The sequence below is a fragment of the Cynocephalus volans genome, chromosome 11 (assembly GCF_027409185.1).
Source record: "Cynocephalus volans isolate mCynVol1 chromosome 11, mCynVol1.pri, whole genome shotgun sequence".
Classification (NCBI taxonomy): Eukaryota; Metazoa; Chordata; class Mammalia; order Dermoptera; family Cynocephalidae; genus Cynocephalus; species Cynocephalus volans.
In genome coordinates this window covers 22,582,727-22,608,214 of record NC_084470.1, presented here as the reverse complement: position 1 = coordinate 22,608,214, position 25,488 = coordinate 22,582,727, and the positions used below count along the sequence as shown (strand labels likewise).

Genomic DNA, 25,488 nt, shown 5'->3' with positions numbered 1-25,488 from the left:
GGTACAGAGAATCCTGGCCTAATAATTAAATAAGGTTCCCTTTCACCTGTAAAAATGTAAAATATTTAAGTTAAAAATCACAAGAATAAGACTCAACGAATAAGTAAGAGAATAATTAATATATAACTTCTGACAGGCTCCCTACCAGTGATTACCAGCTCCAATTCAAATCACCTTTAGGAAGGTAAGAAAGAATAATTTCTGAAATGTACTGTGCTCTTACAGGAAAGAGCACAAAGCAGAAGAACAACTAAAAGTCACTGAAGTGTGGTCTTCGTTCACAGTCACAGCAGAAAGTACACTGACACATCTAACTTAACTTGACTTAGTATTTATTAATATCTAAAATGGGAAAAATAATACCTGCCTTATCTTTTAATCAGAACTATTTTCAGGCAAGTTTTAATAACTTGATATACACTACACTGAATTTGCTAAGTACAGTTTGAGTATCTCTTATCCGAAATGCTTGGGACCTGAAGTGTTTCGGATTTCAAAGTTTTTCAAATTTTTGCAGAACAGTTACCAGTTAAGCATCCCGAATCGGAAAAATCTGAAATCCAAAATGCTCCAGTGAGCATTTCCCTTAAGCACCATAACGGTGTTCAAAGGCTTTGGATTCTGAAGTACTTCAGACTTTGGATTTTGGGTGCTCAACTTATACCACCACCGAGTATTCTCTATATCTGACTGCAGCGATGAAGAAGTCCAGGTTGGGGGGGTGGGGGAAAAGAAAAAAATATTTTAAAGCATTTCCTCCCACACATGCAACTTCGTAAACAAAATGGGAAACTTTTATATTGTCATTTTATGTTTTTATGCCAAAAACAGCACTGAAGACAGGTTTATGCACTATAATGCAGCATTTATTTTGTGAGGATTTAAAAAAATTAAATAAACAGGAAATCTGCATTAAATTGCTAATTATAAAAATTATCTCAAGTAAAAGTTAACACTTTTTAGCAAACATTCCTAAAATCATCCAAATTAAATGAAAACATTTACGTGTATAAGCCAATGATTTTTAACCTTGTTTGGGTCATGAACTATTTTGTCAATATAAAATAGATTCCCATAGATAAAGAGCATATGATTTCAGGGGTTGTTTCATTATACCCTTGATAAGTAAAATTACATTTGTAAGCACTAAACAAGCAAAAGATGTAAAATTAGCTTTTAAAATTATTAAACATGAGAAGAACTTGTTCATGTTAATATACACACATACATAAATTCTGACTATAATGCTGCAAAGGCTGATAAGATTAAAAATAGGCCCTTCTGCCTTCTGAACCAAGGCCCTGAGGGAGGCAGCAGCGCAGAACCAGCAGAGCAGCTGCCGTCCCACTGCAGGATCCAGCCCAAGAAAGTCCCACGCCCGGAGACAGGCAGCAGTGCCAAACCAGCAGGGCAGCTGCTCCTGTGCTGCGGGACCCAGCCCAGGCAAGTCCGAGCCCTGAGAGGCCCAACCTGCCAACCCCCAGCCTCCAAGGGAGGCAGCAGTGCCGAACCAGCAGGGCAGCCACCACAGCACCATGGGACCCAGCCCAGGTGAGTGCCCATCCACCTCAGAGGCCTGACCCGCCAACCCTCAGGCCCCGAGGTAGGCAACAGTAATGAACCAGCAGGGCAGCCACCATGGCACTATGGGACCCAGCCCAAGTGAGTCCCTGCCCCTAAGAGGCTGTCCCGCCAACCTCCAGACCCCAAGGCAGCAATGCCGAATTGTCAGCCCCTGCGGGATCCAGGCCAGATAACAGGGTGGAACAAGTGGACCATGAAACCCTCTGCCACAATGACTAAACACCAGTGAAGAGGTACCAGAAATATAAAAAAACCAAGAAAGTGGGATATGGCCAAAGGAATATAATAACTCTCAAGTTCTAGATCCTACAGATCAGGAAGTCCTTGAAATGACTGACAAGGAATTTTGAGCAACAATTCTAAGGAACTAAATGAGACAGATACAAGAAGACTCAGTAAGACAACAAAATGAAATGAGAAAAAATATACAGGACCTGAAGGAAGAAATGTATGAAGAAATCAATGCCCTGAAAAAAAATTAAGCAGAGATTGTGGAGCTGAAGGATTCATTCAAAGAAATAAACACAACGAAGAGTTTAACCAGCAGGCTAGAACAAGCAGAAGAGAGAATTTCTGACCTTGAAGTTGGTCTGTTCAAAATAACATAGGCAGACCAAGAAAAATGAAAAAAGAATTTAAAAACATGAAGAAAATTTAAGAGAGATAACAAACAACCTTAAGCATTCAAATATCCAAATCATGGATATTCCAGAAGGGGAGGAAAAAGGAAACAGCACTGAAAACATATTCAATGAAATAATAGCAGAAAACTTCGTAGGTATAAGGAAAGACACAGATCTTCAGACTCAAGAGGCTTAAACATCCCCAAACACATTCAACCCACAAAGGTCCTCTCCAAGACATGTTATAGTCAAATTGACAAAACTCAAAGACAAAGAGAGAATCTTTAAAGATGCAAGAGAGAAGCACCAAGTCACCTAGAAGGGAGCACCTCAGACTAACATCAGACTTTTCATTGGAAACCCTAAAAGCCAGAAGAGAATGGGATGATATATTCAAAATGCTAAAAGACAAAAATTGCCAGCCAAGAATACTTTACCCAGCAAAGCTATCCTTCTGAAATGAAGGACAAATAGTATATTTCTCAGCCAAACAAAAACTGAAGGAGTTTACTACCACACAACCAGCCTTATAAGAAATTCTCAAGGGAGTACTGGGTCTGGTACCTGAAAAACAACCATCACTACCATGACTACTTGAGAAAGAACAAATCCCACTAGTAAAATAAAGATGAAAAAGGGAAAAAAAGTATACCCACCATCCCAAGAAACCAACAAACACAGAAGATAAACAGTAAATAAGAAAGAAACAAAAGACATTTAAAACATCCAAAAATAAAATCAGTAAAATGCCAGGAGTTAATCAATACCTTTCAATACTAAGTCTTAACGTAAAAGGATTAAATTCCCCACTCAAAAGACACAGAATGACTGACTGGATTAAAAACATGGGCCCAACAGTATGCTGCCTTCAAAAGACTCATCTCACATGTAAAGACACATGTAGACTAAGAGTGAAAGGATGGAAAAAGTATACTGAGCAAACAGAAATGAAAAACGAGCTGGAGTAGCTATTCTTATATCAGATAAGCTAAACTTTAAACCAAAAACCATAAAAAAGGATAAAGAAGGCCACTATATAATGACAAAAGGATCTATCCAACAAGAAGAAGTAACTATCTTAAATACATATACACCCAATATCAGAGCAGCCAGATTTAAAAAGCAAATACTATTGGACCTAAAGAAAGAGACAGACACTAATATAATAATAGCAGGGGATTTGAACACCCCACTCTCAACACTGGACAGATCATCTAGAATCAACAGAGATACACAAGATCTAAACAACACTTTAGACCAATTGGACTTGGCAGATATATACAGAACATTTCATCCAACAACCTCCGAATATTCATTTTTTACATCAGCACATGGAACATTCTTCAGGGTATTAGGTAACAAATTAAGTTTCAACAAATTTTAAAAAACTGGAATTATTCCATGTATTTTTTCAGACCACAATGGATTAAAATTAGAAATCAATAATAAACAAAACTCTGGAAACTATACAAACACATGGAAGTTAAACAACATTTGACTTAATGACATATGGGTCCAAGAAGAAATTAAACAGGAAATCAAAAAATTTCTTGAAACTAATGAAAATAATAATACATCATACCAAAACCTGTGGCATACTGCAAAAGCAGTACTAAGGGGGAAATTTATCACATTAAATGCTTGCTTCAGAAGAATGGAAAGACAGCAAGTAAACAACCTAATACTTCATCTTAAAGAACTAGAAAAACAAGAAAAATCTAAACCCAAAGTTAGTAGATGGAAAGAAATAATTAAGATGAGAGCAGAATTAAATGAAATAAAAACACAAAAAATTACACAAAAGATCAATTAAACAAAAAGGTTTTTTTTTGAAAAGATAAAATTGGCAAACCATTAGCAGAACTAAAAAAAGAACAGAGAAGACACAAATAAAAATTAGAAATGAAAAAGGTGATATCACAAGTCATACCTCAGAAATACAAGGAATCATTAGAGACTACTATAAACAACTATATGCTAACAAATTTGAAAATTTGGAGGAAATGGATAAATTTCTGGACACACACAAACTACCAAGACTGAGCCAAGAAGACATAGAAAACCTGAACAGATCAATAACAATCAAAGAGATTTAAGCTGTTATCAGCAGTCTCCCAACAAAGAAAAGCCCAGGACCAGATGTCTTCACTGCAGAATTCTACCGAACCTTCAAAGAAGAATTAATACCAATTCTCTATAAACTATTCCAAAAAATTGAAACAGAGGCCATTCTCGTGAACTCATTCTATGAGGCAAACATCACCCTGATACCAAAACCAAAGACAGAAGAAAAAAAGAAAACTACAGGCCAATATCCTTGATGAATATAGATTCAAAATCCTCAATAAAATACTCACTAATAGAATACATCAACACATACATAAAGTTATACACCATGATCAAGTGGGATTCATCCCAGAGATGCAAGGTTGGTTCAACATACGCAAATCAATAAATGTGAATCACCACATCAGTGAAATCAAAGACAAAAATCATATGATCATCTCTACAGATGCTGAAAAAGCATTTGACAAAATTCAACATTCACTCATGATATACACTCTATAAATTGGGTATAAAAGGAAAGTATCTCAACACAATTAAAGCCATATATGACAAATCCATTGCCAATATTACCCTGAATGGGGAAGAGTTGAAAGCTTTTCCCTTAAGAAGAGGAAGAAGACAAGGATGCCCACTCTCACCACTGTTATTCAACAGTGTTAGAAGTACGAGCCAGAGCAACCAGGGAAGAGAAGAAAATAAAGGGCATCCAGAATGGAAAAGATGAAGTCAAACTGTCCCTGTTTGCAGATGATATGATCCTATTTACAGAAGAGCCTAAAGACTGTACAAAAAAACTGCTAGAGTTGATAAATGATTTCAGCAAAGCTCCAGGATACAAAATCAATGCACAAAAATCAGTAGCATTTGTATACTTCAACAGTGAACTAGAAGAAAAAGAAATCAAGAAAGCTAGCTCGGAGTTTCAAGATGGCGGCAGCTGCGGAGGCTGGCGCGGAGTAGCTGAGGTGGAAAAGGTGGCCACTGGGCCTCAGGCAGCCGGGAAACTTGTGGACCTTCCTCTGGCCATCTCTTAAGGGAGGACTGCTGCTGCTGGCCGGTCGTGGGGGCTCAACGCCACTTTGCCCCCGGCAGGAGAGGCTGCCTCATTTACAGGCAACAGCTTTGAAGTGTGGAGCAGGAAAAGAACTGATTCTTAGCTGCAAAAGCAAGTCTTGAAACAGGGAACACGGCGCCAGGGCTGCTGTGGATGCAGCCAGGATCCCGGAGGCTGGGGCCGCACTGAAGGCGGCCAGCTGCCCTATTCAGGATTCGAGGTTTCAGGCCGGCATTAAAGAAGATTCCTGGGAGCGCCCGAGCGGCGCCGCGACTGAACAGCCTGAGGCGGCAGCGCCGAGAACACGGAAGGCAACAAACCAGAGACAGAGCGAGCGCCCGACCTGGCACAGCACTGTGAGTGATCCCTGGCACAGCTCTGTTCGGGGGGTGGATGCCCATGCGGCTCCCGCCTGCACCACCAGGCCACTCACTGCCCCGGTGCTGCCTCCATTTTCCCAGGTGCGGGCAGCTCCGCCCTGCTCGGCCATCACTGAGCCCATTTGCTTGGCCTGGCGCGGGGCTTTCCGGACCCTGCGGGCCGGCCTCCTCTCCCACTCCCTCCGCGGTTCTCTGGCGGGGCTGGGGGTGTGGGGCGTCCCGACCAGTGTTGGGAGGGCTAGGAAGTACGGGCGGGCCGACTGTCACTCCACCACACCCTGGACTCCAGCCCCGGTAAACTTCCTGTTACTGGGAGGCAGATACCATCTCTGCGACCACCAGTTTGGAAAAAAGCCTAACGAATTTCTGGGTGGGAATAGTGTGGTAAGAGAGTTCCCAGGTCCGCTTGAACCTGCCGGAGAGCAGGCTGCAGGCGGGCACTATACTCGGTCTATGCCGGGGGGATAAAAAGGTGAACAAGACCCGAGAAAGATCTACACAGTGCTACAAAGGCACCCAGAGAGACCGGTCGTCTGTGCCTAGCAGAAACCTGGTAGACTTCCTGGGCGAGGCGGTGCTGAGCAGGGTCTTGAAGGCCCAGCTGATAGACGAGGGGTGCAGAAGACACACCCCAGCCCAGCACAGTGTGCACAGAGGGGGGAGACGTGCGGCCAGGGAGGCGGAGACTCGACAGAAACCACACACCCGGTGGGGTCGCCACTGCACGATCTAACAGCCTGGGCCAGAGCACACGGAACGGGGAGAAGTCCTGTACAGAAAGTGAAAGCTCAACAGAGATCACACACCCTGTGGTACGTGATCCACCAGCCCAGCAGAGTACAAGATGACCAGAAAGGTGGATCCCCGGAGAAGCCCAAGACCCGAGGCAACCACACACACAAGACACTAGAGGCCAACTGAGCAGTCACGGCGGGAGCCATACCAAATTGGCAACCACAGCAACATCCTAGTTAGTAATTAGTCTCAAACCGGTGGACTGTGAAACCCCCTGCCACAATGAATAAACACCAAAAAAAAGACACCAGAAATACAAAAAATCAAGAAAGTACACCACCAAAAGTTAATAAATCTCATACTCTAGATCCTATAGAACAAGAAGCCCTTGAAATAACTGACAAGGAATTTCGAGTGATAATTCTAAGGAAACTGAATGAGATACAAGAAAACTCAGCTAGACATCATGATGAAATGAGGAAAAGTATACAGGATCTGAAAGAGGAAATATACAAGGAAATCAATGTCCCGAAAAAAAATGTAGCAGAACTTGCTGAACTGAAGAAGTTATTCAGCGAAATAAAAAACACAACGGACAGTTTAACCAGCAGGCTTGTCGAAGTTTAAGAGAGAACCTCTGAACTTGAAGATGGGCTGTTTGAAATAACACAAGCAGACAAAAAGAAAGAAAAAAGAATCAAGGACATGGAAGAAAATCTGAGAGAGATATCAGACAACCTCAAGCGCTCAAATATCCGAGTCATGGGTATTCCAGAAGGGGAGGAAAATGGAGATTCCATTGAAAACATATTCAACAAAATAGTGGCAGAAAACTTCCCAGGTATAGGAAAAATCACAGATCTTCAGATCCAGGAAGCTCAACGATCTCCAAACGTATTCAACCCAAAAAGGCCTTCTCCAAGACATGTCATAGTCAAATTGGCAAAACTCAGAGACAAAGAGAGAATCTTAAAAGCTGCAAGAGAGAAGCGTCAAATCACCTATAAGGGAGCCCCAATCAGGTTAACATCAGACTTTTCATCACAAACCCTAAAAGCTAGAAAGGAATGGGATGATATTTTCAAAATACTAAAAGACAAAGATTGCCAGCCAAGAATACTCTACCCTGCAAGGCTATCCTTCCGAAATGAGGGGCAAATAGTATATTTCTCAGACAAACAAAAACTGCGGGAGTTCACTACCACAAGACCACCCTTACAAGAAATCCTCAAGGGAGTACTGGGTTTGGTTCCTGAAAAATAACTACCACTGCCATAAAAACCTAAGAAAAATCTAAACCCGCTAGTACAATAAAAATGGCATTCATGAAGAGAAAACAAGCTAACAAAAACACTATCTACAACCTAAGGAACCAACAAACAAAGAAACCAAACAGTAAATAGGAAGCAAGGAACAAAAGACACCTAAGACAACCAAACAACCAATAAAATGCTAGGAATAAATCAACACCTTTCAATAACAACTCTTAATGTTAAAGGCTTAAATTCCCCAATTAAAAGACACAGACTGGCTGACTGGATCAAAAAGCAGGACCCAACTATATGCTGCCTACAAGAGACCCACCTCACCCATAAAGATTCACACAGACTAAGAGTGAAAGGATGGAAAAAGATTTACCATGCAAACAGAAAAGAAAAACGAGCTGGAGTGGCTATTCTTATATCTGACAAAATAGACTTTAAACTAAAAACCATAAAAAGAGACAATGAGGGACACTACTTAATGATAAAAGGACTGATCCATCAAGAAGACATAACAATCATAAATATGTACGCACCCAATGTTGGAGCAGCCAGATTTATAAAACAAACTCTATTAGACCTAAAGAAGGAAATAGACACTAATACCATAATAGCAGGGGACCTGAACACCCCACTGTCAATATTAGACAGATCATCTAGGCAAAGAATCAGTAGAGAAACACAAGATCTAAACAAGACTCTAGACCAATTGGAATTAGCAGATATCTACAGAACATTCCACCCAACAACCTCAGAATATTCATTCTTCTCATCAGCACATGGATCATTCTCCAGGATAGATATATTAAGTGAAACAAGTCAGGCACAGAAAGAGAAATACCACATGTTCTCACTTATTGGAGGGAGCTAAAAATTAATATATAAATTCACACACACACACACACACAAACCGGGGGGGCGGGGGGGGAGAAGATATAACAACCACAATTATTTGAAGTTGATACAACAAGAAAACAGAAAGGACATTGTTGGGGGGGACGGGGGGAGGGAGAAGGGAGTGAGGTTTTGGTGATGGGGAGCAATAATCAGCTACAATGTATATCGACAAAATAAAATTTAAAAAAAAAAAAAAAAAAAGAAAGCTAGCTCAAGCTCACTTGGGAGAGCGTGGTGCTGACAAAACCAAGTCAAGAATTAAGATCCCCTCACCGATCATCTTTAAAAAAAAGAAAAAAGAAAAAAGAAAGCTAGCCCATTTACAATAGTCAACAAAAAAAAATGAAGTACCTAAGAATAAAGTGAACCAAGGATGTCAAAAATCTCTATGATGAGATCTACAAACCACTGTTGAGAGAATTTAAAGAGGACACCAGAAGATGGAAAGATATCCCATGCTCTTGGATTGGAAGAATTAACATTGTGAAAATGTCCATACTATGCAAAGATATCTACATATTCAATGGAATAACCATCAAAATTCCAATAAAATTTTTCTCAGAAATGGAAAAAAACAATCCTAACATTCATATGGAATAACAAAAGACCATGAATAGCCAAAGCACTACTGAGAAAAAAAATAAAGCTGGAGGCACAACACACCTGACTTTAAACTATACTAGAAAGCTACAGTAACCAAAACAGCATGGTACAGGCATAAAAATAAGACACATGGACCAATGGAATAGAATAGAGAATCCAGAAATCAAACCATACACCTATAGTCATCTGATCTTTGATAAAGGTACCAAGACTACACACTGGGGAAGAGACTGCCTCTTCAGCAAATGATGCTGGAAAAACTGGATACTCATATGTAGGAGAATGAAGCTAGACCCATACCTCTCATCATATACCAAAATCAACTCAAAATGGATTGAAGAATTAAACGTACATCCTGAAACTATACTACTACTTAAAGAAAACACAAGGGAAACACTCCAGGACAGAGCAGTGGATACAGACTTCACAAATACAACCCCAAAAGCAAGATAACCAAAGGAAAAATAAACAAATGGGATTATATCAAACTGAAAAGCTTCTGCACAGCAAAAGAAACAATTAACAGAGTGAAAAGACAATCAACAGAATGGGAGAAAATATTTGCAAAACATACATCCGACAATGATTAATATCCAGAATATACAAGGACCTCAAACAACTTAACAGTAAGAAAACAAATAACCCAATTAAAAAATGGGCAAAGGAGCTGAACAGGCATTTCTCAAATGAAGATATACAATTGGCGAACAGACACATGAGAAAATGCTCAACATAGCTCAGCATTCGGGATATGCAAATCAAAACGACTTTGACATACCATCTCATTCCAGTTAGGATGGCTAATATCCAAAGGACGGGGAATGATAAATGCTGGTGAGGTTCTGAGGAAAAAAGAACCCTCCTTCACTGTTGATGGGACTGCAAAATGGTGCCGCCTCTATGGAAAATGGTAGGGAGATTCCTCAAACAATTACAGATAGATCCACCATATGACCCAGCTATTCTACTGCTGGGTATATAGCCAGAAGAATGGAAATCATCATGTCACAGGGATATCTGTACTCTCATGTTTATTGCAGTGCTATTTCTAATAGCTAACTGTTGGAGCCAGCCCAAAGGTCCATCATCAGATGAGTGGAAAAGGATAATGTGGTTTATCTACACAATGGGATACTACTCTACTATGGAAAAAAAAAAAAAAAGAAATACTACCATTCGCAGAAACATGGATGGAGTTAGAGAAAATTATATTAAGTGAAACAAGCCAGACACAGAAAGAGAAATACCGCACGTTCTCACATATTTATGGGAACTAGAAATAAACAAACAGACAAACAAACGGGGGGGGGGGGGGGAGCCACAGCAATCACAATTCCTTGAACTTCTTAAGACAAGTGAATAGATATAATATTGATGGGAGGGACGGGGGAGAGGGAGAGGGGAATGGTGGAATTGGTAAAGGGACACGAAAATAAACTACATTGCATATTGATAAAGTAAAATAAAAATAAATAAATAAAAATTAAAAAATAAAAAATAATTTTTGAAACCGTCTCGTACGCAAAGCGCTTCCTGTATCATCTCGATATAATCAGCCTGCAAAGCGGCTGACCGCCTGGTTCCAGCTTCAAGATCAGGTCAAGATGGCGGAAGAGGAGAGCAGCCTGCGGCTTTTCCGCCACGAGTAGAAGCAGCCTGAGGTCCGCGCCAGATACAACTGTAGCAGAATTGGCACAAAGGAACGGCTTCGAAAGGGTGTCTTTACCCTGCCGAGAACCGGGAATGTTCCCCCAACCCGCGCGCGCAACCCACCGGTGCGCCAGAGCTGCAGCCGCAGACGTAGAAACATGGAAGCTTGAGCCGGCGTGTGTCACCCCGGGCTGCAGCGGTGACCATGGCTTCTGACCCCCCACCCCCACCCGCCCATCCCTGGAACTGGAAGCGAATCAACCCGCGGCCGAGACAGGGAGATGTCCAGTGGGAGAGGCAGAAGCTCCACGGAGACCACACGCCCTGCGGGACGCCACTGCGTGATCCAACAGGTAGGCTTCACTGCCGCCACCCAGCATCATTCCGAACCCAGCCCAGTGCACAAAGAACGGGGAGACGTCCGGCAGGGGAGGCGGGAACTCCACAGGGTCCACGCTGCTGCCGCTCAATCCTGCAGCAGGTAGGCTTCACCACCACCCGGCTCCATCCCAAGTCCGGACTAGCACGCACAGAGGAGGGAGACATCCTGCAGGGGAAGGGGAAGCTCTGCAGAGACCACACGCTCTGCGGTGCCTCAGCACATCCCAGCAGCCCGGACCAGAGCGCACGGAACAGAGAGTCACTGAGGTAGCGATACCAAATTGGCAACCACAGCAACATCTTAGTCAGTCAATACTGTCAAACCTGTGGACTGTGAAACCCCCTGCCACAATAAATAAACATCAAAGAAAAGATACCAGAAATACAAAAAATCAAGAAAGTACACCACCAAAAGATAATAAATCTCAAGCTCTAGATCCTATAGAACAAGAACCTTTGAAATGACTGCCAAGGAATTTCGAGTGATAATTCTAAGGAAACTGAATGAGATACAAGAAAACTCAGCAAGACATCATGATGAAATGAGGAAAAGTATACAGGACCTGAAAGAGGAAATGTACAAGGAAATCAATGGCCTGAAAAAAAAATGTAGCAGAACTTGCTGAACTGAAGAAGTTATTCAGCAAAATAAAAAACACAACGGAGAGCTTAACCAACAGGCTTGTCGAAGTTGAAGAGATAACCTCTGAACTTGAAGATGGGCTGTTTGAAATAACAAGAGACAAAAAAAAAAAGAAAAAAGAATCAAAGGCATTGAAGAAATGTGAGAGACATATCAGACAACCTTAAGCACTCAAATATCCTAGTCATGGGTATACCAGAAGGGGAGAAATAAGGAGATTGCATTGAAAACATATTTAACAAAATAGTGGCAGAAAACTTCCCAGGTATAGGAAAAATCACAGATCTTCAGATTCAGGAAGCTCAAAGATCTCCAAACGTATTCAACCCAAAAAGGCCTTCTCCAAGACATGTTATAGTCAAATTGGCAAAACTCAAGACAAAGAGAGAATCTTAAAAGCTGACAGAAAGAAGCATCAAATCACCTACAAGGGAGCCCCAATCAGGCTAACATCAGACTTTTCATCACAAACCCTAAAAGCCAGAAAAGAATGGGATGATATATTCAAAATACTAAAAGACAGAGATTGTCAGCCAAGAATACTCTACCCTGCAAGGCTATCCTTCTGAAATGAAGGGCAAATAGTATATTTCTCAGACAAACAAAAACTGCAGGAGTTCATCACCACACAACCACCCTTACAAGAAATTCTCAAGGGAGCACTGGGTTTGGTTCCTGAAAAATAACTACCATTGCCATAAAAAAAAACCCCAAAAATCTAAACTCACTAGTATAATAAAAATGGCATTCATGTAGAGAAAACAAACAAACAAAACCACTATCTACAACCTAAGGAACCAACAAACACAGAAACCAAACAGTAAATCAGAAAGCAAGGAACAAAAGACACCTAAGACAACCAAACAAAAATCAACAAAATGCTAGGAATATATCAACACTATTCAATAAAAACTCTTAATGTAAAAGGCTTAAATTCCCCAATCAAAAGACACAGACTGGCTGACTGGATCAAAAAGGAGGACCCAACTATATGCTGCCTTCAAGAGACCCACCTCACCCATAAAGACTCACACAGACTAAGAGTGAAAGGATGGAAAAAGATGTACCATGCATACAGAAAAGAAAAACGAGCTGGAGTAGCTATTCTTATATCTGACAAAATAGACTTTAAACTAAAAACCATAAAAAGAGACAATGACGGACACTACTTAATGATAAAAGGACTGATCCATCAAGAAGACATAACAATCATAAATATGTACGCACCCAATGTTGGAGCAGCCAGATTTAGAAAACAAACTCTACTAGACCTAAAGAAGGAAATAGACACTAATACCATAATAGCAGGGGACCTGAACACCCCACTGTCAATATTAGACAGATCATCTAGGCAAAGAATCAGTAGAGAAACACAAGATCTAAACAAGACTCTAGACCAATTGGAATTGGCAGATATCTACAGAACATTCCATCCAACAACCTCAGAATATTCATTCTTCTCGTCAGCACATGGATCATTCTCCAGGATAGATCACATACTAGGTCACAAATCAAGTCTCAATAAATTCAAAAAAATTGGAATTATCCCATGTATTTTCTCAGACCACAATGGATTAAAACTAGAAATTAATAACAAACGAAACTCTGGAAACTATACAAACACATGGAAATTAAACAGCATTCTACTTAAAGATATATGGGTCCAAGAAGAAATCAAGCAGGAAATCAAAAAATTAATTGAAACTAATGAAAATAATGATACATCATACCAAAACTTGTGGGATACTGCAAAAGCAGGATTAAGGGGGAAATTTATTGCATTAAATGCTCACCTCAGAAGAATGGAAAGATGGCAAGTGAACAACCTAACACTTCACCTTAAAGATATAGTAAAACAAGAACAATCCAAACCTACAAATAGCAGACGGAAAGAAATCATTAAGAACAGAGCAGACACTAATGAAGTTGAAACCCAAAAAACAATACAAAAGATCAATGAATCAAAAAGTTGGTTTTTTGAAAAGATAAATAAAATTGACAAACCATTAGCCTGGCTAACAAAAAGAAGAAGAGAGAAGATTCAAATAACAAACATCAGAAATGAAAAAGGCGATATTACAACTGATGCATCTGAAATACAAGGAATCATTCGAGACTACTATAAACAACTATACGCCAACAAGTTTGAAAATCTGGAGGAAATGGATAAATTTCTGGACACACACAAGCTCCCAAAACTGAGCCATGAAGATGTAGAAAATCTGAACAGACCAATAATAAAGGAGATTGAAGCTGTTATCAGAAAGCTCCCAACAAAGAAAAGCCCAGGACCAGATGGACTCACAGAAGAATTTTACCAAACATTCAAAGAGGAATTGACACCGATTCTTTACAAACTATTCCAAAAGATTGAAACGGACACAAATCTCCCAAACTCATTCTATGAAGCAAACATCATCCTGATACCAAAACCAGGTAAAGATATAACCAAAAAAGAAAACTACAGGCCGATATCCTTGATGAATATAGATGCAAAAATTGTCACTAAAATACTAGCAAACAGAATACAGCAACACATATGTAAAATTATTCACCACGATCAAGTGGGATTCATCCCAGGAATGCAAGGTTGGTTCAACATACACAAATCAATAAATGTGATACACCATATTAATAAAATCAAACACAAGGACCATACGATCATCTCTATAGATGCTGAAAAAGCATTTGATAAAATTCAACACTCATTCATGACAAAGACCCTCCATAAGTGAGGTATAGACGAAAAGTATCTCAACATAATTTAAGCCATATATGATAAACCTACCGCCAATACCACCCTGAATGGGGAAAAGTTGAAAGCTTTTCCTCTAAGAACAGGAACTAGACAAGGATGCCCACTCTCACCACTCCTATTCAACATAGTGTTGGAAGCACTAGCCAGAGCAATCAGAGAAGAGAAGGAAATAAAGGGCATCCAGATTGGAAAAGAGGAAGTCAAACTGTCCCTGTTTGCAGATGACATGATCCTATATATCGAGCAGCCTAAAGCCTCTACAAAAAAACTCTTGGAGGTGATAAATGACTTCAGCACAGTAGCAGGATACAAAATCAACACACAAAAATCAGTAGCATTTCTATTCTCCAATAGTGAACATGCAGAAAGAGAAATCAACAAAGTCTGCCCATTTACAATAGCCACCAAAAAAATTAAATACTTAGGAATTGAGTTAACCAAGAATGTGAAAAATCTCTATAATGAGAACTACAAACCACTGCTGAGAGAAATTAGAGAGGATACAAGAAGATGGAAAGATATCCCATGCTCTTGGATTGGAAGAATCAACATAGTGAAAATGTCCATACTACCCAAAGTGATATACAAATTCAATGCAATCCCCATCAAAATTCCAATGACATTTTTCTCAGAAATGGAAAGAACTATCCAGACATTTATATGGAATAACAAAAGACCACGCATAGCCAAAGCAACGCTGAGCAAAAAAAATAAAGCTGGAGGCATAACACTACCTGACTTTAAACTATACTACAAACCTATAATAACCAAAACAGTATGGTACTGGCATAAAAACAGACACACTGATCAATGGAATAGAATAGAGAATCCAGAAATCAACCCACACACCTACAGCTATCTGATCTTTGACAAAGGCACCAAACCTATACACTGGGGAAGAGACTGCCTCTTTAGCAAATGGTGCTGGGAGAACTGGATATCAATATGCAGGAGAATGAAACTAGACCCACACCTTTCATCCTACATTAAAGTCAACTCAAAATGGATTAAAGAATTAAATATACACCCTGAAACAATAAAACTTCTTAAAGAAAACATAGGAGAGACACTTCAGGAAATAGGACTGGACACAAACTTCATGAATACGACCCCAAAAGCACAGGCAACCAGTGGAAAAATAAACAAATGGGATTATATCAAACTAAAGAGCTTCTGCACAGCAAAAGAAACAATTAACAGAGTGAAAAGACAACCAACAGAGTGGGAGAAAATATTTGCAAAATATACATCTGACAAAGGATTAATATCCAGAATATATAAGGAACTCAAACAACTTTACAAGAAGAAAACAAGCAACCCAATTAAAAAATGGGCAAAAGAGCTAAGTAGGCATTTCTCTAAGGAAGATATACAAATGGCCAACAGACATATGGAAAAATGCTCAACATCACTCAGCATCCGGGAAATGCAAATCAAAACCACAATGAGATACCATCTAACCCCAGTTAGGATGGCTGAAATCCAAAAGACTTTGAACGATAAATGCTGGCGAGGTTGCGGAGAAAAAGGAACTCTCATACATTGTTGGTGGGACTGCAAAATGGTGCAGCCTCTATGGAAAATGGTATGGAGGTTCCTCAAACACTTGCAGATAGGTCTGCCATATGACCCCGCTATCCCACTGCTGGGAATAACGCAGAGGAATGGAAATCATCAAGTCGAAGGTATACCTGTTCCCCAATGTTCATCGCAGCACTCTTTACAATAGCCAAGAGTTGGAACCAGCCCAAATGTCCATCATCAGATGAGTGGATACGGAAAATGTGGTACATCTACACAATGGAATACTACTCAGCTATAAAAACGAATGAAATACTGCCATTTGCAACAACATGGATGGACCTTGAGAGAATTATATTAAGTGAAACAAGTCAGGCACAGAAAGAGAAATACCACATGTTCTCACTTATTGGTGGGAGCTAATAATAAATAAATAAATTCACACAAACACACATACACATAAAAACCGAGGGGGGGGGGAGACATAACAACTATAATTCCTTGAAGTTGATACGACAAGCAAACAGAAAGGACATTGTTGGGAGGGAGGGGGGAGAGGGAGGAGGGAGGGAGGTTTCGGTAATGGGCCACAATAATCAACCACATTGTATATCGAGAACATAAAATTAAGAAAAAAAAAAGATTCTTCATATAAAATAAATAAATAAATAAAAAATAAAAATAAGCCCTCTTAATGGCTTGATATTGGAATTATACTTTAAAGTGTTAGAGATCCAGGACATCTTTTGTTTTGGTCTGAAGTTTAGAGTTCTGTTAAAGAAATCTGTACCAAAACATAATGATGGCAAGGCCTATGCTCAATATAACTCCAGATATTTTGTTCCTCAGTTATGTCAGTTTTTTCCATCTTGAGCTACAAGTGGAAAAACTAGTTCACATGTGGAAATACTGATACTACCTAAACCAGTGATTCTCATCCCATTAATTCCACATCTCTTTTTCATACTAATATTTTATATTGTTCCCTAACCATGCTGAAACAAAATCCATTGGTAATATAACCAATGTATACATGTAATTTTAAAAATATGTAATGTCATATTTCATAAAGAAGCATAAAAAATATTTTTAACAAAGTATGTACTTTATTTCAATATTTATTATGCTCTGGTACAACTTACAGTAGCTCCACATAATACAAAATTTGGGGTGTCCAAAATGCTCCAATGAGAACTCTGATAAAGATGCTCACCTCAATCTTAAATTTCCACAAGTGTGCTTAGATTTAAAAAATCAAAATGGATGGATGGACAGAAGAAAAAATGGAAGAAGGAAAGCAAGCAGAGGAAGGAAGAAATAAAGGAGCGACAGAAAGGAAGGAGGGTAGGAGGAAGAAAATTCTTAAAAGTTTGAAAGGAACTTTACTACTGAATGTCAAAAAAAGAACTTGGATATTTTAATGTACTGATAGCCCAGATTAAGTTTCACACCTTACAGAATATTCTACTTGGATATGATGGGGAAATTAATAATTTTAAATAAATTAATTTTCTCTAAATTAAGACACTCTCTAGATCGTTAACCAGAGGCAGGAACTCTGTATCACATCTTATGATCGCTCCTCTTTATGATATTTTTTAAGGCTTAAATTATCAAACACATGTTAAACACAAGTTAATAAAATACTATGTGCCAAGTAAAATGTTAGATTCTAATAACACGAGGATACATACATAATTGGTAACTTCAAATATCTCTTTAAAAAATTCTCACATATTAAGCCAAAATAATAGCAGACAATTCTGGAACCATATGGAAATCAAAATGAAGGATCCCGAACTCAAACTATTGAGATGTCAGTTTTCAGTTAAAGGGAAACAATGTTCCATTCAAAAGTAAATATTTCAAAGCACTTCTTTTATGACACTTTCTGCTCTTTTAAATGTAATACTTAAATGTTGATTTATTTAAATAAAAAGTCATGGAAAAGCAGGAGCAAAACAGTCAACTATTTTAGAATCTGCCTTTCCATGACTGCTTTTCAAAATAGGGCTAAAAGCTTTCAAAAGTCACTCCTGAGTAAGTAGGGGTCTTCTATAAAAAGGGTCTCCAGAGGAAAAACAAATTGAATTCTGTAACACAGTATAAAAAGCAGTGTTTCCTCATTAATCTAAATTTGCATGTAACAATGTCAGAAGACTTTTATCATAAGTTTGAGTATAATTTAAGTGCATGATAGTGTTATACACCCAGAATTGAAGAAATCACTGCTGGAAAAGTGTATTTGCTGTAAATTTTTCTTAAGGTATATAGTGAGCGTTTTGTTGTTTTTCCATTCATTTCTCCGTGGAATTTAGGAGAAGGCACTAATCTTAGTTCAAAAACTGTTTAAAGATTACATTTTCTCAAGAGTGTTGACCTTTCAGAAGCCAGATAGATGCATATAAATATATACCTTTTCAAAGATTCTGACCATTTTTGGTTTTGTTGTCTTTGGTAGCCAGCCTCTAAGGTGATTCACTCCCTAATAATCCCCACCTCATGCTATTCAAGCCTTTATATAATCCCCCATTAACCATGGGCTCAATTTAGTGACTCTCATCTAACAAACAGAATAGTGAAGCAGTGATCATGTGTGACCCAGAAACTAGGTCATAAAGGCAGTGTGATATCACTCATTCTTAGAACTCTGGGGGAAGCCAACTGCCATGTCATCAAAATACTCAGGCAGCCTACGTAAAGGTCCATGTGGTAAAGAACTGAAAACTTCAGCCAAAAGCCATGTGAGTAAGTCTTCTTGGAAGAAGATCTTCCTCTAGATAAGCTTTAGTATAACTGCAACCCTGGCCGACAGCTTGACTACAACTTTATGAGACCTTGAGAGCCAGAACCACCACCTGCAGAGCAGGAATTTGCTTCGAAATTCTTGACCCACAGGAATAGTGAGCAATAACAAATGGATAAGCTACTGTTTTAAGTCACTAAATTATGCAGTTATTATTATTAAACAGTGATAGATAACTAATTCAGATTTATTAGAAACTTCATTAACAATTTCCAGAGAAATCCATATTTTAAAGAATTTTAAGTGTCCTTTTAAACGTTTAGAGGAAAAAGAAATGGTTACACCATGATTCAGAGATAATTTCATAAATGACCAGGAATTCCACTCCTAGGTATTTTACTGAGGAAAAATGCAAACATATCGATGAAAAGAAAGACTTGTATGCGAATGCTTATGGAAAATTTATCCAAATTAGCCCTCCACTATCAAAGAAACTAGGCGAATGGAAATCCAACAGACGGATTAATAAATTATGAACTATCATTCAGCAAGGAAAAAAAAAAAAAAAACTACTGCTATACACAATAATATGAATGAGTCTCTCAGACATTAGGCTAAGTGAGAAAAGTTGTACCAAAAAGGAGAATATATGGTATGCTTCCATTTACATAAAATTCTAAAACAAAAAAAACCCCTAATCTACGTGTCAGAAAGCAGATAATTAGTTGCCTGGGAAATGGAGGTGAGCTGTGTGTGTAGATGGAGTTGGGGAGTAGAGATTTACTACAAAAAGTGACAAAACTGCCTGGGAAAATGAAAATATCTGATATTTTGATTGGAGTATCATTACATAGTTATACGCATTTGACAAAAGTCATTAATCTATACACTTAAAATATGTGAATCTTAATGTATGTAAATTTTATCTTGGTAGAGTAGATTTTTTTTAAAACTTAAGAAAAAGAGAAATGCTAATCCTACTATTTCATAACTTAAACATGTCATTGTTAAGATATTTCTGGTGTAAATAATGCTCAACTCTGCTTCCATGACTGATGTGAGAGTTTTCATATACAGTGAAGTCTTCAATATATTTTCAATGGACTATCGTTCATAAAGAAAAAACTCTCCCTGCATTAATTTAATGTCATAAAATGACAGGCAACAAAACAGTAACTAACATTAAAAGCCATATGAAAAAAACCTTATGCTTAGTATCTTTAAATGGACTACCATAAACAAATAACCATTGCCAGTAAAATAAAATCAGAAGCTTAAAGCCATATTTTTCAAAATGAACACATTCATACTGAGTTTTTGATTTTGTTTTTAAAGAAGAAGAAAATATTTTTTCTGCTACAATGACTATTAAAAAGATTAGCCTATTTTTACTTACATTCCAACTGTTGATTCTTTTACAGTTGGGTCCTGTGATTCTATGGAAATCCATGGTTATTCTTTACATGCAGGCAGACTGGCTACAATTAACCACCATTCGTTATTGACTGTGAAAGTCAAAGGAATCCATGGAGGTGTCAAAAAACAATAATGTTGTCTAGGAGGTGTCAAAATACAATAATGTTATCTAGGACTGATACGGAAAGATCTGTAGGACATATTCAAACACGAAAAAGGGATATTGCTGTATATATCTGTACATGAATTAAAATTTTTCTGGGAAGACACACAAGTATCTGGTAAAATTGGTTGCCTCTGGGAAAAGAGAAATAGTGGTTAAAGCTTAGGAATGTAAAGGAGACATATATTACATACCCTTTGCTTTTTTGAAATTTGAATTATATGAATATATTACTCAAACAAAATAATTAATGAATACATGTCAGATAAAATGTTAGAAACTAAACTGAATGACAGATTGTTCTTTTTTTAATTTAATTTAATTTTTAAAATTTATTTATTGAATCAAAATCGATTATACATATTTTGGGGGTTGAACATTGAGATGTTAATTAAATATTACTAGCATATATATTGTTACAAATCATAATTATTATTTTTACCCCTTGTCCAATCTCTCCCCTTCCTCCATTCCCTCCCCCTCTCCCCCTAATTGCCCTAGATTTCTTCTCTCCTTCTGAAAGAATAATGGTTACTCTGTTAATTTGTTGCCTAGATGATATGTCCAATGCTGAGAGATGTGATCAGGTCCCCCAGTATTATCACAGAGCAGATGCTTCTTCTGTCACTCTGAAATGGGTTTTGTGGAAAGAGACATCCTCTTCTTTGTCTCTGCTGGTGACTCTTGGGTGAATGCACTCCAGTAGTTGGCGGACCATCTATGTGGTGGTTGTGGCGTCTAGTCGCTTTTGCAGCAGCCATGGTTATTGTGGTGGCTGTGATGGGCCACCCACGTGAAGGCGCTGTTTTTGGTATGCTCCTTGCCACTGGCAGTATGCCTGGTTGTGGCATGTGTTTGGTCCCCTTTTCCATGCCCCGGGCCCCCGAGGTGCTGGTGCGATGTGCCTGGTTGAGGGAGTGTGGTCTGGTCCCCTTCTCCATGCCCCGGGTCTCTGGGTGGGCCCCAAGGTGCTGGCGCCATGTGCCTGGTTGTGGGAGGAGGGTCCGGTCCCCTTCTCCATGTCTCAGGTCCCCGGGTGGGCCCCGAGGTGCGGGCATGGTGTGCCTGGTTGTGGAAGGAGGGTTGGTTCCTGGCTCCATGCCTCGGGTCACTGGGCAGGACCCAAGGCCCTGGCTTGGTGTGCCTGGTTGTGGGAAAGAGGTCCGTTCCCCTTCTCCTTGCCTCGGGTCCCCGGGCAGGCCCCGACGCACTGGCTTGGTGTGCCTGGTTGTGGGAGGGGGGTCCAGTCCCCTTCTCCATGCCTTGGGTCCCCGGGATGGCCCTGAGGCACTGGCGCAGTTTGCCTGGAAGTGGGAGCCTCCAGTTCCAGGGCAGGCCTCAAGGTGCTGGTGGTGTGCCTGGGCCAGAACTAATTTTTTGTCCTTTGCTTCTAACACAGGGGAACTTCCCGTGGGAACCAGTAATTGAGCTGTGTGGTTGTTTAAATTGCTACTTTGCTGCTGTTTCCCTAGGGAAGGCTTTTTGTGCAGCTCAGGGTTTAATGGTTGATCTTATAGGTACTTCCGTCTCTCCACAGACCCAGCCGATCTGTGTTCTATAGAATCTCTGATCTGGGCCTGAGTTTCTTCATCAAACTGCACCCCACGCAATCCTGCATTCCTGACCATTCTCTGAGTGCTCCTCGGCTGACTGGGAGGCAAGTTGGCTGTCCTTGCTGTGTCCCAGTGTTCTCCCAGTGTTCCCATCTCACCCACCTCCCATGCTCCAAACACTTCCCATGGGATGGGCCCTGCGCTGGTCCCTTGCAATGACTCGCCGGCATCTGAATGGCTGCCTTTTTTCAGTTGTTCTGGATCCTTGCTCCTGTGTGGGTCCATGGGAAACTGATTAGTGATCTTGCAGTCCTGGGGCCACCATGGCCCTCTTCTCTCCTGCTGCCTCCAAGTAACTCCATCCGAAAGGCACAGCTGCAGCTTCTGCTGGCTCCTGCTCCATGTGCTCATCAGCTGGAGCCTTAAAGCAGCCACGATCCCGAAATGCTCAGAGCAGCTTTTTTTCTCTCTCTCATCATAGTTTCTCCCGCCTTCGTGAACTCCATAGGTCTCTCCTCCTCTTCCCCTGACTCCAGTGGTCCCAACTTGGCTGATGTCACATTTTTATAGTTGTAAATTTGGCTGATTTGTGGGAGAGAGTGATGCTGGGAACCATCTATTCCACCGTCTTAACCAGAACTCTGACAGATTGCTCTTCAACTTACCTATTGGGCATTTGTGCAGTTACTATCAATATGTACTCATTAGAGTACAGGAATAAGACAGCTTGACACAAGTTTGCCAGAAACGCAAAATGTACTCATCTCACCTGCTAGTATATTAAAAAAAAAAAAAAAAAAAAAAAAATGATGGAATTGAAAAGCAATATGAAAATAGGGCTGAAAAATATACCCTTGCATAATTACATAATAGACAATAATAAAAAGAGACTAATTGTTACAGTAATCACGACACTGAGCAGAACCATCATGAAGTCATCCTAGAGTGGTTCAAAGTCTTTAGAATCAGACATAGCAAGGTTTATTTCTCAGGTACACCAGTTACTAGACATGGGACATTTCATCTCTCTGAAACTCAGATTTCTAATCGTTAAAGTGTTGATAATACCACCGCAGAGCAGAGGTGCTGTTTCGTTCAATGCTGTAATTCCCAGTGCCTGGAACATTACTTGGCACATAGGAGACATTCAAAAAAAGTTTATTGAACAAACAAGTACGGATAAGAGATCTACATGAGATAAATGTAAAGTACTGTATTTGACATACTATTAGGCTCTCCTACTTTGGACATTCATTTTTTGATAGATTATCCTGCCCATTTTGGAGGCAAGCTAAAAGCTCTAGTTCCTAACTTAAACTCTGCTGGAAGCTAGATTCCTACTTATTATGCATGTTGCCAGGTTAATACTGTTTGGAGAATGAGGCGAGCCACCTCTTTTATCCCATAACCAAGGTAAGTCATTCCAGCAGTTTTCCCATCACCCAGACCTATAGCTGCCACCTCCAGAGAAGATCAGGCCCAATAGCACTAAATTCCCCTATCGAAAATGCCTAGTACCTACCACAGGGATAAGTTAAAGGAATGAAGTAAAACTGTCAGAATAGTCAAGAAGGAACCAACAGACTGTCTCCCCCCCTTATATATGAACCACATGGTTCAGAGAACTGTCGCACCTTATCCTCCTCAGTTATTTTCAATTCTCTTTTATTCTATGATGCCAGCCAGAGCAGAAACTAACTTTCTTTGTATACTTCCAACTAGGTACAGAAGTAGGTAGAAGACTGAAGCAGATAGAACGTTACTCAGCAGCAAAACAATCTACCCAAATATAACAATAGGTCCTTTAGGTTTACAGCTTTTATAACATAACATTCTGGCTTACCCACTCAAAATTACTGAAGCCTGAGTGTGGTTGAAATTCACTAACACTGACTGAAACACTTAGCAAAGAGCCTGCCAAATGGTAGATGCTTTCTAAGTAAACTGTTCCATCTACGAATCAGCTTTTTATTTTAAGGCTTTTTTTAAAATTTATTTTTTTAATTTTTATTTTTGGCAACTGGCCAGTATGAGAATCTGAACCTGTGACATTGGTGTTACAAGGCTGTGCTCTAACCAACTGAGCTAACTGGCCAGCCCAAGGCTTTTCTTTTAAAGAGTGAATTATTGAGTTTTTATAAATAAAATCTAATGTGGTGATGTAGCAGAGATAATACAAGCATATGACAGGACAATTTTTTGATAGTCTCATTTTTACTTTACCTAGCCTAATAGGGAGCAAGCTATTAAAATAAAATAAAATGGAGAGGGCTGGCTGGTTAGCTTACTTGGTTAGAGCATGATGCTGGTAACATCAAGATAAAAGATTTGGATCCCAGATGCCAAAAAAAAAAAAGGAGAAAGACTGGAAATACATGTGGATAAATTGGTAGAGAAAATCTGAGTCAGGAAAGGAGAAGAAATGCTGAGGCAACCAAGTCTAAGAAGCACCCACTAAAGAAACGTGTATAGCATAAAGGTAGGACTTAATAGCTACCTAGCAATGAAGTAACTATATGTAAGTGTCATTATCAATATGGCAAGGGGGGGGTCCCTAGGGGAAGGAAGAGCAGGGGACACATTGGTTACTTTTCAATGAGCATTTCAAGCTTAATCATAAATATCTTCGGATATGTGCAGTCTGTCGTGGTAGTACATCCAAAAATGTGGGGAAAATTACCTCACAAGTTATTATAAATAAATTTTTGAAAACTTGTAAATCTTTTAGACTGCCTTAAAATTAGAAATTGTTGTGATTGCATCTTCAGTGATGAGTCCGTCTGTAGATGGCAGACTGTACTTTGTAACACACATTTTAAAAAACATGTAATATATTTCTTCCATGTAATAAGTCGAACAAACCAAATGCTCAAAAAAAGAAAAAAAAATCACATATTGAGGCATACTTTGTGAGTTCCAGTTAAGTCTTTTAAAGACTACACAGGGTACATTCTATCTACATCAAGACTGGATAAATTTACTAAATATTAGGATATCCAGTTGTGGAGCTTGACTGACCTGGGCAGGTGAAGCCCAGGGCCAAAAGCAAGTACTGTCCTAGAGCTATATACCCTTTCAACGATCTCCAAAGTATTTTCACCAAATCTTCAACTACTATTAAAATAACCTCATCTGCAGTGCTATTGCTATTCACAAAAGACAAGAATTAGAAGAAATGATGGTTAGGAAAATTTATTTTTAAAAATGTCTGTCTGCTACCTATTAGTAAGCTCTATTACTAATATTACATGATTCAACACAGGCAGTGTTTCTTAATCTGTGGCACATGGGTTCCTAAGTATCTGTGAACCTTTTCAAAGTATTTGAAAATTTGTGTCTGTGTACTTTTGTGAGAAAGGCCCAAATTTTTACCAAAAAGATAAAAATTATACATTAAAGGAAAAATACCAACCAAAAAATCTTAGTCTTAGGAAACTGAAGAGAGAAATAAA

The 25,488-nt window shown here is 39.3% G+C and overlaps 1 protein-coding gene across 1 annotated transcript in view; it reads right to left on the bottom strand.

Annotated features, from left to right (window-relative positions):
• Positions 1-25,488, bottom strand: part of STAG1 (STAG1 cohesin complex component) — a 365,558-nt gene that overhangs the window by 179,645 nt on the left and 160,425 nt on the right. The window lies entirely within an intron of this gene.